Source organism: Megascapheus bottae, chromosome 6 (genome assembly GCF_031878675.1).
Source record: "Megascapheus bottae isolate mThoBot1 chromosome 6, mThoBot2.hap1, whole genome shotgun sequence".
Lineage (NCBI taxonomy): Eukaryota > Metazoa > Chordata > Mammalia > Rodentia > Geomyidae > Megascapheus > Megascapheus bottae.
In genome coordinates, this window is record NC_143514.1 from 79,391,468 (window position 1) to 79,407,167 (window position 15,700).

General features: G+C 41.2%; 1 protein-coding gene across 7 annotated transcripts in view; it reads left to right on the plus strand.

Moving 5' to 3' along the window:
- Positions 1-15,700, plus strand: part of Rere (arginine-glutamic acid dipeptide repeats) — a 391,456-nt gene that overhangs the window by 60,779 nt on the left and 314,977 nt on the right. The gene's annotated exons all lie outside the window — the stretch shown is intronic.

Here is a 15,700-nt window from a genome sequence, read left to right on the forward strand (position 1 = left end):
CTCGAGTAACCTCTAAAGATAAATAAATAAACAAAAAATATATGTGGGCTGGGAGTTTGGTCTACTGGTAGAGCGCTTGCTTAGCATGCATGAAGACCTGGGTTCGATTCCTTGATACCACATACATAGAAAAAGCTGAAAGTGGTGCTGTGTCTCAAGTGGTAGAGCTCTAGCTTTGACCAAGTAAAGTGCTCAGGGCCTGAGTTCAAGCCCCAGAACTGGCCAAGAAATAAAAAATAAAATAAAAAAAGATATTAGCAAAACACTTCTTGTATTTCTGAGTGAGTTAGGCCCTGGTTTGGAGCTCTGTGTCTGTACTTTGAATCCTGATACCACTTACTGTCACACCGTAGGGATAATTACATAATTCCTCTGATTATTATTTTCTTTTCATTTTTGGTCCATCGTGGGGCTTGAACTCTGGGCCTGGGTGCAATCCCTGAGCTCTTCAACACAAGGCTAGTGCTCTATCACTTGAGCCACAGCTCTACCACTTGAGCCACGGCTCTACTTCCAGTTTTCTGATGGTTAATTAGAGATGAGTTTCACAGACTTTTTGTGCCCTGGCTGGCTTGTGAACTGCTATTCTCAGATCTCAGCCTCCTGAGTAGCTAGGATTACAGGCGTGAGCCACTGGCTCCTAGCGCTGTAGTTATTATTTCTTGGGTAATACAGGGTTTGGAATTGGCGCCTTGTATTTATTAGGTAAGCTTTCTAGTACTTGAGCCATTCTACCAGCCTACTCTAGCTCTTAGCACAATTTTTGAATAAAGAAGTTAATAGTAATTACCATTATCAGACTTCATGGAATAGTTGTGATAATTAAAGGAATAGGAGATTAAATACTGGTAAAACAAGAAAAACAGTACCTGGCACCCAGCTTACTAGATCTTGATAAATGTTAGCTATTATTACTGTCATAATTGTCTTTCATGTCTATGAATTGCCTGATTAGAGATCTATTTGTTTAATTAGCTTCTTTCCCAAATATGTACACCTTGACATCTTAATATGAAATACTTAACTCAATACCTGTTTGACTGGCTCTTTTTTTTTTTTTTTGAGATACAATCTCACTGTGTAGCCCAGGCAGGAACTGAATTTGCGATTCTCCTGCTTTAGTTAGGTAGGAGTCATCTGCTTGGCTGGAATGATAGTTTTGATTGGATAAGAGGAGAAAAGAATGATTTAAAAAGTTGTAAGTTAAGGTCCTTGAAATGCTTGAAATTCAAGCTTCTAAGACTGAGAAGAGGGTGGTTGAGCATACAAAATGCTCTCTTGAGCTCTCCCTCCCCCCTCACACACACACACACACACACACACACACACACACACACACACACACACACACACACACACACACACACACACACACGGAAAGCCATAGTTACTAGCTTTTGAGATGAATAGCATTCCCAAATTTAGGCTTGAGTTACAATATGCAGAGTATGTTTGAAAATGACAGTCACATAGTTTGGGGAAATTAATGAGCATATTACAGGAACTAGCACCATGACATGGAGGTCTTGCATGGTAGCAGGGGTTGGAGACAAAGGATGCTCTGAACCAAGTGAGATGGTGTTCCACTGATTAGAGAGGGGCATCTTTGAACTGTGGACAGTGCCTAGGGGTTTTCTTTTTTTTAATTGTAATTAGTAAAAGGGTTACATGATATTTGCCAGATAGAAGGTGCATTAATTCACATACATTGATACCCTTTCACATGTCTTGGAGTGCCTAGGTTTTTGACATTACAGACTAGGTGACTTAGAGGTCAGCTGTGAATCTCAGTTTTACAACTTCTCTGCAGGGTAACTTTTTCTTTCTTTTTTTTGGGGGGGGGGGGAGTCCTGGGGCTTGAATTCAGGACTTGCACTGTCCTTGGGCTTTATCAAGGCTATCTACCACTTGAGCTGCAGCATCACTTCCATCTTTTTCTATGTATGTGGTATTGAGGAATTGAACCTGGGACCTTGTGCATGCTAGGCAACCACACTACCACTAGGATAACTCCCAGCCCAGTGTAGTATAACTTGTGACAACTGATTTGATTTTTCTGAGTTCAGTTTCAGTTCCTATAAAATAATGGAGATAATAATGTTCTTCTCCCAGTTTGTCGCGCGCGCGCGTGTGCACGTGTGTGTGTGTGTGTGTGTGTGTGTGTGTGTGTGTGTGTATGTGTATGTGCCAGTCCTGGAGCTTGAACTCAGGGCCTGGTCATTGTCCTTAGACATTTTTGCTCAAGCATATTGCCACTTGAGTCACAGCACCACTTCTGGCTTTTTTTGTGTGTATATGGTTCCGGGGAATTGAACACAGGGTTTAGTGCATGCTAGGTGAGCATGCTACCACTAGGCCACACTCCTGCCCCGCCCCCCTTTTTGATAGTCTTGGGGCTTGAACTCAGGGCCTGTTTCTGAGCTTCTTTTGCTCAAGGCTAGTACTCTACCACTTGAGCCCCAGCCCTTTGTGTGTATGTAGTACTGAGGAATCAAATCTAGGGCTTCCTGCAAGCACTCCAGTAAGCCACATTTCCAGCCCCACAGTATTGTTTCGAAGTTTAGATAAGATTTTTTATGGTATTATGATAAATGGAGTGTAAATATACCTTTTTATTATACCAGTACTAATTAAAATAAGGAGTAATGTTAATGACATGACCAAGATAAAGGATTTTAAAATGAGTACTTGGTTTTGGTGTAAAATGTAGGAAACATATAGTTAGGGATTTCTGCTTTGCTGTTATATGGGGAGCCTGGAGTTTAGGAAAGAGTTCTGGGATTAAATAAGGTGGCTAATTTTGATCAGTTCTGTGTTCCCTATTGTTTTAATGGCCAAATTGCACACTTGAGGGTATAGTTATTTTTCACTAGAATTGCTTGATTCATGTTATGAAATGTAGGATTTAAAATCCCAACTGCCTACATATAGAGTCTTGATAATTTACATTTGACACAGCAGTTTTTCCAGTGCTGGAGCTGGACATAGAATTCTTAGCTTTTTGTTAAAGGGTACTTGATCATTTACCTGGGCAGCCTTAGTAATGCATGAATGCAGGTGGAGTGTCAAGTGGCAGTTTAATTTTGTGAAGCTCTTTGGGCTTAGGCTAAATTAAAGAGAATCGCCTCTCCAACATGTGTGTACTCATACTTGGAGAGCTTTTAATTTTACATTCTCAGTATGAAGATAAATTTCTGGGACTTTCTTACTCATTGAACCAATATTTATTGAGCACCTACTGTGTTTCACACAGTTCTCAGTGCTGAGTAAACAGCAGTAAATAAAACAACCTCAAACATCCCTTTATTTGTGGAGAACACATTCTGGTGGGAGAGAGCAGCAGTAATGAGCAAACTAGGTTGATAAGTGGTATAGAGAAAACTAAAGAGATAAGGGGAGATGCTGTGCTGTGGTTTGGCTGTGAGAATAGTCATGGTGGATTTATACAGATTGCCTGGAGAGGTGATGTTTGAACAACAAGTGGAGGACTGAGTCAAGCAGAGGCAAAGGTTGGGTGTTGGGTAGAAGAATCCTAATGGTTTCTTTGAGTTTAATTTTATTAATTGGTTTTCTTCAATTAGCTATAGATGTACATACCAGAAAACTGTGTAGAAAAGTAAGTATACTTCAGTTGGGCCTATATTTAGTATTGGGAAAAATAGAAAAATATGACCTGTGTTCAGATCAGATTGGACAGTTTGTCATTTGAATATAGAAAACAGTATAATTGAATAAGAAGAGTACTAAGCTAATAATCAGATGTGTGTATTTGTGTTCTTGCTGTATTTTGTGTCCTGAGCAGCATGTGATTTAGTTGAGGTTTTTCTGGGGCTCTAAAATTTATGATCTTGAGTTTTATTCTAAAGCCTAGGGTGGTTTTGTGAAAGAAAGAAAAGTAAATTCCTGGCGAGGGTAGTGGATCATTTCTACTTGTAGGTGTTGTGAGGTAGAGGCAGGAGTATTAAGAGGCTTTGTTGTTGTTGTTTGTTTTTGCCAGTCCAGGGGCTTTAAGCTCAGGGCCTGAACAACACTGTCCTTGGGCTTTTGCTAGGCTATAGCTCTACCCTTTGAGCCACAGTACCACTTCCAGCTTTTTCTATGTATGTGGTACCGAGGAACCCATGTCTTTGTGCACGCTGGGCAAGCACTCCACCACTAGGCCAAACTCCCGTCCCCTGGAGTTTTGGTGGGTCATGTGGCTTGAAGGCCTGGGAACTGTTTCTGAGCTCTTCAGCTCAAGGGCAGGCAGTAGCCTATCCTTGAGCCAAGTCCCACTTTCTATTTTCTAGAGGTTAATTGGAGATAAGAGTCTCCAGGTCCTTTTGTGCCTGAACTGGCTCTGATCCTCAGAGCTCAGCCTCCTGAGTAGCTAGGATTAAAGGCATGACTGGTCCCAGGATTTTTCCTAATTTTTTTTTTTTTTGCCAGTCCTGGACTTGATGGAGCTCAGGGCCCTGAGCACTGTCCTTGGACTTTCTCAAGGCTAGAGCTCTACCACTTGAGCCTCAGCACCACTCTGGATTTTTTTTTTTTTTATCTATGTATGTGGTACGGAGGACTCGAACCTGGGCCTTCCTGCAGGCTAGGCAAGCACTCTACCACTAGGCCAAACTCCCGGCCCCTGGTCCCAGGATTTTTGAGGGCAGCCTAGCTACATATTGAGACCTGTATTTTCCCAAGCCTCGCCTAAAAAGAGATAGAAAAAAAAACTATTCTTTAAGTTTTGAATCCGTGTTTCCAAGGGCTATAGAGAGATAAAATTGGTACTGCATATTGTGGTTTCGCTAAATATCTTCATAAACTGATAGAATATCTTCTAAGCCAGTTTAGCTGTACAGCTTCTGCTCTGCATAGACCCAGGTTAACAAAAAGCAAAAACCAACCAAACAAACAAACAAAAAAAACAAAACATTTTTTTCTTGCCTGTCTTGGACTTCAATTCAGGGCCTGGCCACTGTCCTTGAGTATTTTTTCTTCTCACAAAGCTAATGCTCAACCACTTGAGTTACAGCTCCACTTGGTGGCCTTTTGGTAGTTAATTGGATGTAAGAGTCTCACAGATTTTCCTGCTTGGTCTGGCTTTGAAACCTGATCCTCAGATCTCAGCCTCTTGAGAAGGTTGAATTTTCTTTTTTGGGGGGAGGGTTAGGGGAGGGTTAGTCAGTTGTGGGGCTTGAATTCTGGGCTCTTCAGCTCAAGGCTACTGGCCTACCCCTTGAGCCACAGAGCCACTTCCCCTTGTCTAGTGATTAATTGGAGATAAGAGTCTCACAGACTTTTTGTTCCTGGGCTGGTTTTGAACCGAGATCTTCAGATTACAGCCTCCTGGTAGCTAGGATTACCAGCATGACCCACCAGTGCCTGGCAGGAAATTCTTAAGTGTGTTGTATACGTTTTTGATTTCCTTTGGAGTAGATGTCAGAGAAGGCCTGCCTCTAATTTCAAAGTATTGAAGAAGATAGTTTGCATAAAGAAATTATCAAAATAAATATGGTGTATTGATTGTGTACTGTAGAAGCATGATGTGCCACAGAATATCATGTGGTGTTTAGATTTTATTATTGGATTTAAACCAATTCTTCTGCTGTATATACTATATCAGCTTAGCACTGTTTATTTTGAATACTGGTGGTCTTTTCCCCTAATACAAGATAATTATGTCAATTTATATTAACACTTGGTTAAATTATTTTTTTCTCTGAAAAATAGATTTTATATATTTTGCTTTATTTTACATGTTAGGTATGACACAAAAGCATTTTCTCATTATCCTTAGCTAATGTATTTGTTAATGGCTTTATTATAGGTATACTGATCAGCATGTCAGTGTGATGTCAAAGCCAGTCTTTAAGCTGCTACTCACTTCGTGAAATATTCCCCTTCTTTAATTAATATTTGTTAACTCACCTGATATTCATTACTGAGAATTTAGTGATGAAGAGCTTTTTCTTGAGTACATAGAGGTATGAAATATGTGATTATTAAGTAATTTTAACAGCATGTGGTGACATAAATGGGGAAGAGGGTTCTATTAGTTGTACTTAGCAGACAGTGACTTTGAACAGGAGATATTGAAGTTGAGACTTGATGAGATGGTGAAGAAGGACTTTGCTTTCTTGTTCCAGGGTGCTTGTAGGACAGTATATGCAGTTTCTCCAGGGCCAGGCAAACTCCCCTTGCCAAGTCACTCCCCTGTCATTTAATAGCAGAGAGTCTCTATTGAGATTCTTTCCCATAAGCAATTTTCCTTGGCATGTTAGAAGACAGATTTCTGGCATGTTCTAAAGGATAGATTTTCTGCTGAGTGAGGCCTGAGTATGAGACCTCTTCAGTAAGGTCTGTATCTCAATCTTAAGAGATCTCAATCTATATGTTACAGTAGGTTCAGATTCATTGTGTGTTAATCATCGAATCATTGTATAGGAGAGATCAGTTAATATATGTAAAGCATGAAGCACAATGTCTGACCTCTAATCCCTCAGTGTGTGGACTGTGCTGATGTGAGAGTGCTAGATCCTGCAGTGAATGACAGGAATGAAAAGACAGCTGCATTTTGTGGAGTGCACATTTCACCATGGAGAGAGGAAGGGGAGGGTCTTCTGAATAGAGGGACCAGCACTAGCAACAGGCCTATGGCCTGCTCCTGGAATTTGCTATGTAACTTGGACACATTGTTCAAATAGGTATTTATTTAACTTTCCTATATCCCATACTGTGCTCATTCCTGTGTAGATGTCTAGAGCATTTATTTAAAGTTAGTGTTCGCTTAAAGTTCTTCTATAGAATTATTACTAGTTAATTGTAAACTTAAGACTATTTAGTACCTTTTCTTATTCTCTTTCGTCTGTCCACCTGTCCTGTCCGTCCCTCCTCAGGCTTGAACTTAGGGCCTGGGCACTGTCCCTGAGCTTTTTCATGCAAGGCTAGCACTCTACTTTTTGAGTCACAGCACTGCTTGTAGTTTTCTGGTGGTTAGTTGGAGATTAGAGTTTCATGGACTTTTGTGTCCAGGCTGACTTTGAACTACGATCCTGTTTTTGACCGTGATCCTCAGATCTTAGCCTCCTGAGTAGCTAGGATTATAAGTGTGAGCCACCAACACCCGGCTAGACCAACATTTTGCTTGGGCTTCCATTCAGTATGAATTTTGAGGGGTAGTTTGGCACGTTCTGGAAGAGAAGTTGAAATGTACCCCAGTTACTACTTCATTGGGCTTTCCTCTGAGTACTGAATAACTTGGGTCTAATTCTTGGACATTGATAAAAGCTCAGTACTGTTTACAGTTCAGGTAAGATCCCTAGCACTTGTAATTCCTTTGAAAAGCTCAACAACTAAAAAGAGGTAGAAATTCCTCAGATTTGTATGACTTTTTATCAGTACTTCAAATTTCTGGAGAGTTCGGAGGCAAAGTATGACTTTTTGGAGGAAAAGAAAAGTGGCATTTCAGCCTCATAACTTTCTGTTACTTGAGTGTTCATTGTTTTTCTTTTTTTCCCTTACTTTAAATATCTACCTTATCAGGTTTTCTGTCCTGAGATTATTGTGTTGCAATGCTGATTTTTCTTTCACCAAAGACTTTCAAATTACCCTCCCCCCCCAAAAAAAAAGCAAGTGACTAGATGTTTGTTTAGATTTACTATGTGAAGCTGCCGGTTGAGAGGGGTCTCTTGGCAGTGATGGTATTCTCTGATGAACTGTCTTGGAAGGTTGCTTCAGAATCTTCAGACAGCATGAATACAATCTGAGGAAGATGAGAAGAATCATTTCCTTCAGAAAGAATACTTCATTTCTTTTTGGCTTGGATTCCTGGGGAGTTATGAAGGAAGATGTCAAACTGTGACTCTGAAGTTAAATTTTTTCTTTTGCTTCTCTGAGGCGTAACATGTACAGCAGTCCTCACCTTATTTGCATGTGGGTGACTTTCCAATTTCAATTACCCGCAATCAATAGCTATCTTAAAGTATTAAACAGAGTCCAGAAATAAACAGTTCACAATTTGTGCTTGCGCACGCGTGTGTGTGTGTGTGTGTGTGTGTGTGTGTGTGTGTGTGTGTGTGTGTGTGTGTTGGTCATAGGGCTTGAACTCTGGGCTTGGGTGCTGTCCCTGAACTCTTCAGCTCAAGGCTACCACCCTACCCCTTGAGCCACTTCCGCTTTTCTAGTGGTAAATTGGAGATGAGAGTCTCACGGTCTTTAGTGTCCGGGCTGGCTTTGAACCGAGGTCCTCAGATCTCAGCCTCCTGCATAGCTAGTGTTACAGGTGTGAGCCACCACTCCTAGCTCTTACAAGTTTAAATCAAATGTTGTTGTGAGTAGCACAGTGAAATCTTGCTATATCCTCGATATGAATCAAATCATACCCTAGATATCCAGGCTAAATATGATGCCTGCTCAGTAATAGGACTCTTGCTTACCAATGCTTATGTTTAAAGTAGCCATTCTTTTACTTAATATTAGCCAGAGTAGAATAGTAATGATGTGGCAGTTCAGATAGACCAAGAAAAAGCCACAAGTGCTTTCTTTTAACAATCATCATAAGAACGGCTGTAATTGCACTGAAATATTTTGAGACTACATTTGTCTCTTATAGTCATTTTATTATAGGACCTTTTATTACAATATTGTGATTTTATTATGGTTCATCTTTTTTGGGTTTTTTTGGTCATTCGTGGGACTTGAACCCTGGGCCTGGGCTCTGTCCCTGAACTCTTCAGCTCAAGACTACCACCCTACTTCTTGAGCCACAGGGCTACTTCCTGTTTTATGGTAATGTATTGAAGATAAGTCTCATGGACTTTTTAGTATCTGGGCTGGGTTTGAACCATAATCCTAGCTACTTAGCCTCCTGAGTAGCTAGGATTACAGGCGTGAGCTACTGAGCCCTGATTGTGCATCTTTTTTTGTTTCTAATTTATAACTTTGTCATAGATATAACTATGATGGATATAATTTAAATATGATGTGTGTGGAGCTCGATAGCATGTGTGGTATCATGTGTTCATTGTTGGTCTTAGGACTCCTCTCCCAGGGATAAGGGAGGACTGTCATAGACATGTTTTAAAAAGTACCTAACCAAAAACTTTGGCACACTCCATGCAGTCTTTGGATAGCCTGATAGGAACCTTTAGTCAGTTATTCTTTCCCACAAATTACATTTTCTTCCTATTTTGGTATATGAAGAGCAGACTGCATAAACAATGCAATTTTTTTAAAAGTTTCAATATGGAAATGAGTAGGAATTTTTGCCCTGGAGTGGGCACTGTCAGATTCTGTAAAGGGTCAGTTATAAAAAATATTTGATGCTTTGAAGACTATGTGGTCTCTATTGCCGCTACTCAATTCTGTCATTGTAGGAATGTACCCAAACTTCACAAAAACAGGCTCTGGACCCTCCTTGCCTTGTCTCTGTTTTAGAATCTGTAGCTATTTATTTTTACTTCTTGGCCCAGAGGCTTAATTGGCTAGTCCTACCTGTCTACATCTATAGCCATGTTACTTTTACTTGTGAGCCCCAAAGGGTGCTGTTACTTTTGTTTACTGTGCTGGAGCCTCAAGATCACTTTTATTAACTTGTTTTCAAAAGTACTGATATTTGAAAGAATGGACAGTACTTTTAGTTTTTCTTTTCTTTTTTGTAGGTCATAGGGCTTGAACTGGGCTGGGGCACTGTCCCAGAGCTTTTCAGCTCAAGGCTCTACTGCCTTACCCTTGAGCCAAGCCCCACTTCCTGTTTTTTAGAGGTTAATTGAAGAAGATAAGAGTCTTAGGTCCTTTTGTGCCTGTACTGGCTTTGAAGCTTGATCCTCAGAGCTCAGCCTCCTGAGTAGCTAGGATTACAGGCTTGAGCCACCATGCCTGGCTAGTTTTCCTTTTCAAGAGTTGCTTTAAAAATATATTTTGGGGGGCCGGGAGTTTGGCCTAGTGGTAGAGTGCTTGCTTAGCATGTACGAAGACCCGGGTTCAATTCCTCGGTACCCCACATACATAGCAAAAAGCTGGAAGTGGTGCTGAGGCTCAGGTGGTAGAGCTCGAGCCTTGAGAAAGTCCAAGGACAGTGCTCAAGCCCTGAGCCCAAGCCCAGGACTGGCAAAATATACATATATATATATATACATATACATATACATATACATACATACATACATACATACATACATACATACATACATACATACATATGTATATATATGGGGCTGGGAGTTTAGCCTAGTGGTAGAGTGCTTGCTTAGCATGCATGAAGACCCGGGTTCGATTCCTCGGTACCACATACACAGAAAAAAGCCAGAAATGGTGCTGAGGCTCAAGTGGTAGAGCTCTAGCCTTGAGAAAAAACTCAAGGACAGTGCTCAGGCCCTGAGCCGCCAAGCCCAGGACTGGCATGCATATGCATAGATATACATATATATGTATATATACACACACACACATATATATATATATAAGCATATGCATTGAATGTAGCTTTCTTTTTGTTAGATAAAATTCGGGCAGGCTTGCTCTCCCTCTCATCTACATTAAAACTGAGAGGGGGAAAGACCACACAAACTATGAATACTTAAATCAACAACTACTAGTGGTAAATGATAAAAGCATGACTTCTGATAACTCTTAAAAATGAAGCCTACAAAATCTCAAGTGAGGATTTATTATAACTACCTATAGGTTGGAAGAATGGTTTTAATTTACTTGGAGTCCTTAGCAGGTGGCGTACTGTGTGCTCAGTAAAAGTAGATATTGGTATTTGCTATAGCTTCTCACTGGCTCCTTAAGATCCCTTTGGAGCTCTGGTTGCCTAGTAAGAGGAAAAGCAGGAGCTGCTTAGGAACTATGAGGACAGACTTATGTTGCAGAAGTTAGTCTCTGGGGAGCTTTGGCTCTATTGGCTGTGGTTTGTGTGTGGTCATATGTAAGCTTGGGATTTTGCTAGACAGAGCTCCTGGCCACAGAGGTTAATTAATATACACTACAAGTGATCATTATTGTAGGGACATGTGTGATTTGAGCTCTTTAAAGCTTTTTAAGGAAATGCAAATTAGCCATGTTGCTTGGGATGCTCGGGGTGGAGGATCAAGGGATCAAACTTCCTGGCCAGCCAGATCCAGACTCAAACAAATAAAAGAAATGTGAATTAGAAAATTTGGTTGTAGGTAATCTTTTTTCTATCTTAGGAGAAATATTTCTGACCTTTGATAATAGAGATTCGGAAATATAGCTTTAATAATGACTACTACTAATCCATTAAAAAAGAACAGTTTAGCCTATGGAATACTGAAAGTTTGTGTGTAATTAGAAAAATTCCCTACCTAGAATTATTTCCATGCTAAAAAGAATATCAGATGTGGACTCTAGAGGGCATTGTTGCTCAAGTGTGTTCATGCTTCTTGCACTTAAATTTTACTTAGAAAAAGAGTCCAGGTGTTTTGAACTCTGTCTTCTACCACGCAGTGTCTTAGTTTGATAGAAATAATGAATTTTGTAAAGAAGGTTAGTTAGATAATGCATCTTAACTTGTTTGTCCCTAGGAGACATTCTTGTCGAGCTGAAACATAGTGGTTTGGGGAGGAGGGGGAGGAAGTCTCTAATGGACTCAACAGCCCACAGAATCAACCCTATGGATATCTGATCTTGGGCTGTCACTGTCCAGATCTGTGAGGCAACTAATTTCTTGAGTTTAAGGCCCTTAGTGTGGTACGTAGGAAAGCTCTAGGAAACTAGGCAAAAGATGAAATTATGAATCAAGACATGGTGGTAGTACTGAAGATGGAAAGAAATGTATGAATGTGGTATCATTAATTACTGCTTATAAGGAGATGAAAGTACTTAACTTGAAAGGTTGATATCATTAATATGGAAAATATACCAGGGATTAAAGTTAGGTGGAATGTTTGAAAGACATGCAAGACATTTCATTTCTAAAAACATTTTGAATTGTGACCCTTTTCTGGCTAGTTGTTGTTGGTATTTAAAAAGCTACTGGTGTTTGTTTATTGCTGGTTTGGGGCAAGGTTGTTTTTGTTTGTCTTGGAGCTTGAACTAGCCTGGGCACTGTCCCTGAGCTTTTCAGCTCTAGGCTACCACCCTACCCTTGAGCCAAGCCCCACTTTCCGTTTTCTAGAGTTTAATTGGAGATGAGTCTCAGGTCCTTTTGTGCCTGGTCTGGCTTTGAACCTTGATGCTCAGATCTCAGCCTCCTGAGTAGCTAGGATTACAGGCGTGAGCCACAGTGCCCAGCCCCATTTGGTATTGTTAATAACAATAACCACTCAGTAGTTACAATAGTTCCTTCCATTAATTCTCTTAAATTTTTCCCAGTCTGGTAATACTTTTTTTTTTAAGAAATTTTTTCATATTACAACTAACAAAAACTTTTATGAATATCCTTGATTTGTTTTGGATTCCTCTACATTTTCACATTCATAATAATGCTGAATGCTGGCTTAAATCCTTTATGTCAGGTTGAGGGAGAAAGTGTCTTTTTCTTTTTTTAAATGGATAAGCTTACCAGTTTTCATTTTGGTAAAGTCCTTCTTAACATTCTTTTCTTGCCCTTGTGTAAAGCTCCTCATTGACCTAAGGATGGATTTTGAGGATTTCTTGAGAAAGAAGACTCCCAGTTAGCCAAATCTGAACACTGTATGTGTGCTGTTCATGTTGCTTATGTTATATCAGCCAGATCAGGACAGGAAAGAATGAAAGTTGACTCTCAGTAGTCTGTTCATTTGGATGAAGTTGGCCCCATCTACTCAAATAGATGCCTTCATACCCCAGATCAGCAAACTCCTGGATCAGCGACTATACCTGTGTCCCATATTCAAGAATTTGTAGAACTAGCTGGTTGGCTGGATCTGCAGGTGGCAGGGCTGGACCTAGGGCTTTGTAAAAGCTTTACTAAATAGGCTAGTGACTACCTAGGAGGTTTAGCAAATGAAGAAAGACTCCTTATCCTATGGCCGGGCTGACACTCTCTGTCTCTGTCTCTGTCTCCCTCCCTCCCTCCCTCTCTCCTTCCCTCCCTCCTTCCCTTCTTCTCTCCCTCCTTCTCTCCCCCTTTCTCTCTCTCCCTTCCTCCCCTCCCCCCCTTTCTTTTTCTTTTTTCCTGTCATGGGGCTTGGGCTCTGTGCCTGGGCCCTGTCCCTGAGCTCTTTCAGCTCAAGGCTATTGCCCTACTCCTGGAGCCACAACACCACTTCCAGTTTTCTGGAGATAAGAGTCTCCTGGACTTTACTGCTAGGGTTGGCTTTGAACCATAATCTTCAGATCTCAGCCTCCTGAGTAGGTAGGATTACAGGCATGAGCCACTGCACCCAGTAGAATGCTTTCTTAATATAAACAACAATAGGCCTATGTTAACAGCATGTTAAGAGAAGTAAACTAGACCAAAACCAACCAACCACCAACCAGATAACACATAATGTCTCGTGTGTAAGGAAAGAAGAAAGTAAAAAAATTTTTGTTTGGGTGAGTCATGAGGCTTGAACTTGGCGCTGTCCCTGAGCTCTTGAAGAGCTCAAAGCTACAGCCCTACCCTTGAGCCAAGCCCCACTTTCTGTTTTCTAGAGGTTAATTGGAGATAAGAGTCTTAGATTTGAGGATCCAGGTTCAAAGCCAGTCTGGGCACAAAAGGATTGGAGACTCTCATCTCTGATTAACTTCTAGAAAACTGGAAGTGTGACTTGGCTCAAGAGTAGGGTGGTAAGTGCCCAGGCCTAGTTCAAGCCCCATGACCTTCCTTCCCCTCTGCCCCAAAAAAATCTCAGGTTCTTTTGTGTCCAGGCTGGCTTTGAACTTTGATCCTCAGATTTCAGCTTCCTGAGTAGCTAGGATTACAGGCGTGAGCCACCTTGCCTGGCAAGAAAGTAATTTTGAATGTGTATGTTTGTTTGCTGGTACTGGGTTTTGGACTGAGGGCCAGGGTACTCTCCTTAGTTCTCTCCCCCTCCCGCCCCCCCCCCAAGGCTGATGTGCTAGCACTGGAGCTGCACCTACTTCCAGATTTTTGGTGGTTAATTTTTGATAAAGACTCTCTAGAACTTTGGTACTTGGGCTGACTTTGAATATGGACTCTCATATTTCAGCCTGAGTAGCTGGGATTTGAGCCACTGGTACCCAGCTATAGTAATTTTTGGCGGTGGAGGGTGGGGAGGGATAGTCCTGCAGCTTGAATTAGGGCCTGGGCTCTGTCTCTGAGCTTCTTTTGCTCAAGGCTTGCACTTTACCATTTGAGCCATGGTGCGACTTCCAGCTTTTTCTGTGTAGTTAATTGGAGGTAAGATTTCATGGATTTTTCTGTCTAGGCTGGTTTCAAACCCATGATCTTCAGATCTTGTTAGGATTACAGGCATGAGCCTGGTGCCTGGCAGGAATAATTTTTAATATTTGCTATTATATATATATTCTTCTCTTAGCAGAGTACCCCTTATTGGGTAGGAAGTTTAGGTAGGAAGTTTTGGCTGGAGACTCTCTGTCTCCCTGTCTGTCTCTGTCTCTGTCTGTCTGTCTGTCTGTCTGTCTGCCAGTCTGCCAGTCTGCCAGTGCTGGGGCTTGATCTCAGGGCCTGGTACCGCTCTACCACTTGAGCTATAGCACCACTTCCATCTTTTTATTTATTTATTATTTTTTTTAGCCAGTCCTGGACTTAGAGCTCAGGGCCTGAGCACTGTCCTTGAACTTTTTCAAGGCTAGATCTCTACCACTTGAGCCTCAGCATCACTTCCGGCTTTCTTTTTTTTGCTGTGTGTATGGGGTACCAAGGAATTAAACCCTAGTCTTCGTGCATGCTAGGCAAGCACGCTACCACTAGGTCAAACTCATGGCCCTACTTCCAGCTTTTTTCTATTTATGTGGTACCGAGGAATTTTTTTTTTTTTTTGGTACACAGGGCTTTGTACATGCTACACAAGCACTCTAACACTAGGCCACATTCTTGGCCAGTTGGCTTTTTTTTCTTTTCTCTCTCTCTCTCTCTCTCTTTTTTTTTTTTGGTCCTAGGGCTTGAACTCAGGGCCTAGGTGCTGTCCCTGAGTTTTTTCACTCAAGGTTAATACTCTACCATTTGAGTCACAGTTCCATTTTTTTTCTTTTCCTTCTGTTGGTTAATTGGAGATAAGAGTTTCATGGACTTTGCTGCCTGGGCTGGTTTTGAACTATGATCCTCAGATTTCAGCCTGCTGAGTTGCTGGGATTACATGGGTGAGCCACTGGTACCTGGTTTGGCTTTATGTCCCCCCCCTCCCCCGCGTGTGTGTGTGTGTGTGTGTGTGGCGGGGGAGGGACATCAGTTGAGGGCTTGAACTCAGAGATCTTTGAGATTTTTGCTCAAGGCTAGTGTTCTTATCATTTTGAGACCACAGGGCCTCTTCTGGTTTTCTGGTGGTAAGTGTATTAGAGACATGCTACCCTTTACTGTAGCCATGTGGTAGCTAGATGGCAGCTTCTTAATTGGGTCTCTGCAAGTGTCCTGAGGGTGGACCTCAGAAAATGATGGTTGTATGGACTTGAGTAAAGGATTTGTTGGTCTCTTGTCTTTTCATTGTTAGTTGTACACAGTTAGGAAAGGTGTTTTACTGTATGCTTTTTCCATTGCCTGTTTCTTTTACTTAATCAATCTTGATGCCCCAGGGAAAGCTCTCTGGGATGATTGTTTTCCTCCCTCTGCCTTGCTTTTACTTTATTATTTTTTTCTTCTTAGATAAATCTCAGT